At 31.9% G+C, this 5,000-nt stretch overlaps 1 pseudogene; it reads left to right on the forward strand.

Annotated features, from left to right (window-relative positions):
* Positions 1–5,000, forward strand: part of LOC137618535 (uncharacterized) — a 127,642-nt pseudogene that overhangs the window by 56,680 nt on the left and 65,962 nt on the right.

A 5,000-nucleotide genomic window follows, 5' to 3' on the forward strand; every position in this document is an offset into this window, starting at 1 on the left:
ATAACCCAATGAGGAAAGGAAATAAAGACATACATATACTATAAGAGAAATAATGAGCAATTAAAGAATAAGATACTTTTAGGACAGTAAAAACATTAAAACTGAATAATATTTCATCACCAATATGAAATAAGATATCGAGTATATGATATATAAATTGAGTACATTAATTTTATAAATAATTTTTTTTAGGGGTAAACCAAATTTATGGAATTTTTTTTAGTAAAGTATTCAAGTTTGCTCACATATAAATCTGGGTTTAAAATTCAGCCTAATTAACTTGGGGAATTTAATGCAGCCATGTTGGTGAAAATAACTCCCTCGGTTTCGCAAGCAAAAATTATTATTTAATATATATTTATTGTTATTATTACTTGCTAAGCTTTAACCCTAGTTGGAAAATCAGGATGCTATAAGCCCGAGGGCTCCAACAGGGAAAATAGCCCAGTGAGGAGGGGAAATAAGGGAAAAGTAGAAGAGAAGTTCAAGTACAAAAATTATATTGAAATATATCTTTCATTTATAAACTATAAAAACTTGAAAATAACTCGAGGGAGGCCAATATTAGTATTTAATATGTATTTATTATTATTGTTACTTGCTAAGCTTCAACCCTAGTTGGAAGAGCGGGATGCTATAAGCCCGAGGGCCCCAACAGGGAAAAATAGTCCAGTGAGGAAAGGAAATAAGGAAAAACTACAAGAGAAGTATAAGAACAATAATAATATTAAAATAAATCTTTCATATATAAACTATAAAAACGTGAAAATAATATAGAAAGGAGGTACAAACGAACGAGTTAAAATATTAATTGTAGAAAAAAATAAGCAAAATAATAAAATAGGAAATGATATATATGTTGATAAATATTGTGTTATTGCTGATCAATCAGTCTATTTATTCTTTCTCCCTAAAAGTTAAGTTCTTCTTTTAATTGAAATCACTTATTGATAATCTTATTGTAATTGGCATCAATTATTGATAATCTTCTTATTGTAATTGGCATCACTTATTGATAATCTTATTTTAATTGGCATCACTTATTAGAAAATTCGTAAAATTCAAAATATATTTTTTCCTTTGATTCTTGTAATCAAAAATAACTGCATAACTAGACATAAATGCAGAAACGGCAAACAACAACAACAACCCTAAAAAACAACAACAAAAACAACAATAACAACTACAATAATAATAATAATAATAATAATAATAATAATAATAATAATAATAATAATAGAATTTATACTTTCGTATGAGGGGAAAAGATTATAAGTACTGAGAAGTTTACTAAAATACAGAAATCGAAAATAAATATCATCTAACAAACAGATTTATACAAAAGGAAAAACTATAAACTTTACATTTTAATGCAATAATTATTACTCGTAATAATTTCCCTTTGATATAATTTCATGCATGGAAATAATTCCCTTGACTTTATGCTTCATAAGGGAACTATAAATGGAATTGTCCATAGAATTACCTTTTTAATTATATAGAATAAATAAGCCACTTCAAAAAACGAGAAATGTCGACTTGTTAAAACAAGCGCGCGCGTGCACACACACACACACACACTCACACACACACACATATATATATATATATATATATATATATATATATATATATATATATATATATACTTTATATGCAAATATATATACATATATATATGTATATATATATGAATATATATATATATATATATATATATATATATATATATATATATATATATATATATATATATATATACATACATACATATATATTATGTATGTGTAAATATATGTATGTATATATATATGTATATATATAGAGTATATATAATGGGCCATATTATAAGACGTTTATTACAAGATCTCTTTACGATAGAGATGAAATTATCAAGAATCAAATAGAGGTTATCAATTCAAAGACTATTGCCATAGGCGAAGTTTCACTTCTAAGGTTATATTTCAAATATTTAAAAAAAAGCTATCAGACTTTAATACAGATTATGAGAAAGTCTTGTGACGGAGCCGAGAGAGGGTTGTGAAATCAAAGGCAGGTTGGAAACGACTGAGTTATATATTAAGGAACACTCTTCTTTATATACAAAACCTCAAGGCAACAGGACATAACATGTTCGAGAGACAGACAATATTCAGAGCAAAACAGCAGACATGAATATTCATGTTCGTTTGAGTGCGAGGGAAGAACGAAGATACAAGCATAATATAAACAAAAGGAATTATGTACAATTGTGTGACACACGGTTGGTACAGTCTATGCTATATCGAAGATCACATGTTACCTTTCTTCAATATTTACTACAATTTATGAAAATAATGACTTTCAATTATTAACAATTTCTTTAATTTTGTTAAACAAATTATGAATGATAATCTCTGAATTAGCAGAATGGAAAATGATTAAGAAAGGACTTAGCAAACCTAGGAAGGATCTGAGATATATAAAAATAGAGAGAATAGGGAAGAGTAAGAGAATAAATATGACAAATATTAAAAAAACTTTTTTTTTTTGTTAAACACAAGGATATGTGAATTAGCAAAAAGGAAAATGAACAAGATAGGTCACTGAGCAAATCCTAGGAAGGATCTAAGATATATGAAAATAAAGAGAATAGGGAAGAGTTAAAGAATAAATACGATAAGACGTGGAAGTCAATTATCCATTAACTGGAGGAAAGAGAAAAGTTCAGGAGGACTCAATGATGGTGATAAGATTATCTGAAATGGAATTATGATGATGACGATTTGATTTGAAGGAAGGATAAGGGGACTTAGTTTCTTCGGGTGGATGAGTCCTGCTCAAACTCTTTAGTTCCTTTGGTCGCTGCAACCTCACTATCCTTGTGAGCTAAAGATGGAAGGTTTGGGGGAGCCTATAAAGGTTTAAAGGTTTAAAGGTCGCTCATGAATGGCAGAGGCAAGGGACAGTGACATTGCTCTATCAAGCAGGACAATGCCCTAGAGACTGACCATATATACATATGATCAGCACCCAAGCCCCCTCTCCACCCAAGCTAGGACCAAGGAGCCAGGCAGGGTCTATATGTTGAGTCATCAACAGCCATTGCCTGGCCCTCCATGGTCTTAGCTTGGGTGGAGAGGGGGCTTGGGTGCTGATCATATGTATATATGGTCAGTCTCTAGGGCATTGTCCTGCTTGATAGAGCAATGTCACTGTCCCTTGCCTCTGCCATTCATGAGCGACCTTTAAACCTTTAAACCTTTAAGCTGAAGTAAAACTAGAGGGGCACATAGTAGAGCGCAAACCTCAGCCGTGGCAGCTTATTAGCCTTTTGTTCGATCTTGACCTTGACCTTGACCTTTGACCTTAACATGTATTAATTGGCGTCGATTTTCATACACTTAAATATGAACCAAATTTTGAAGTCTCTATGACAATGATGTCTAAACTTATGGCTGATTACGGGATTTGGACATTTTGCTTGACCGCAACCTTGACCTTTGACCCTGACCTTCCGAAACTTAATAATTTCCAGATTTTTACATCACAATTAATCCCTGGACGTTTCACTAATCTACGAGTGAAATTGTGGCTAGAAAGCTGTTCACAGACAAACACGCACACACACAAATAGGGGAGAAAACATAGCCTCCTTCTAACTTCGTTGGCAGAGGTAAATATTAGAATTGGAATAAAGAAATAAGAAAATGTTTGACGAGCATAGAAAACGTCCCTGCCTTGCAATGTGCTTGACTGGGGTTCGAGACCCTCTCAAGGTCGATAGTTTCTTGTAGTGTCTGCAAGCTCACCATCCTTGTGAACTAAGGATGAGGGGTTTTGGGGAACTTGTACGTGTAGGCTACCTGCTAATTCATCAGCAGCTATTGTCTGGCCCTACCTGGTCCTACCTTGATGGTCAGTCTCTAGGGCTCACTGTCCCTTTCCTCTGCCATTCAGGAGTGACCTTTAAATCTTTAGAATTTTAAATGCCAAGAGGGGATAGGTCTTAAAAAGGGGGAATATGTAAATGATAGGTTTTGAAAATAAGAATATTCAAGAAAATAAAGAATCAAGAAATGTAAAGAATAGAATTTGAACATAAAAATATTAGAATAAATATAGTGAAGAAATATAAAGAAAATATAAATTGAAAATAAGAATATTCAAGAAAATAAAAAAGTAATAGAATTCAGAATAAAATTATGGGAGCAAAAAAAGATGATCTAGAAATGTAAATAAAGGAATTTGAAAATATGAATATTTAAAAAAAAGGATCAAGAAAAAGAAAAAATATAATTTAAGAATAAGAATATTGGAGAAAGAAATTATCAAGAAATAGATAGAATAAAATTTGAAAATGAAAAATATTCAAACAAGAAAATGATAGAAAAATAGAACCATAGGAAATGTAATTTCCAAAAATGAGAAAAAAAAGGAGGAAAAGTAAGTTAAAAAAATGTAGGAGATATAAGTTCCAAAAAGGAAAAAAAATTTGGAAAAATCAACCTAGAACGAAAAATCCTCTCGAAAATATAGACATTCGGAAACCGAGACCAAAAAGAATTAGAGAAGCGAGAAATAGCGCCGGGAGAAGGAGAGGACCCGGAAATAAATTATGGGTCACACAGAAGTAAAAAGGGAAAATGTAAAAGCGAAAATTGGCAAAGAAAATGGCCAGGCTTTATCGTCTTTTGCACTTTATTCCAGTCTGCTGCTGCTGTGGCATTGATCCTAATTCCTGGGAATTTTTTTTTTTTTTTTTTTTTTGCACCTTAGTTTACCAGAGAATTTTACTTCGATGTTGATGGTTTGAAGACTGTACCTAACTAGAGGAGCATTCAGTGGAGCGCAGACCTCCGCCGTGGCAGCATATTTCTTGACCTTGACCTTTGACCTTAACCTGTATTGATTGACGTGGATTTTCCTACACTCATATATGAACCAAGTTTGAAGTCTCTGCGACAACGATGTCCAAACTTATGGTTGATTACGTGAATTGGACATTTAGCTTGACCTTT

Source organism: Palaemon carinicauda, chromosome 24, assembly GCF_036898095.1.
Source record: "Palaemon carinicauda isolate YSFRI2023 chromosome 24, ASM3689809v2, whole genome shotgun sequence".
Classification (NCBI taxonomy): domain Eukaryota; kingdom Metazoa; phylum Arthropoda; class Malacostraca; order Decapoda; family Palaemonidae; genus Palaemon; species Palaemon carinicauda.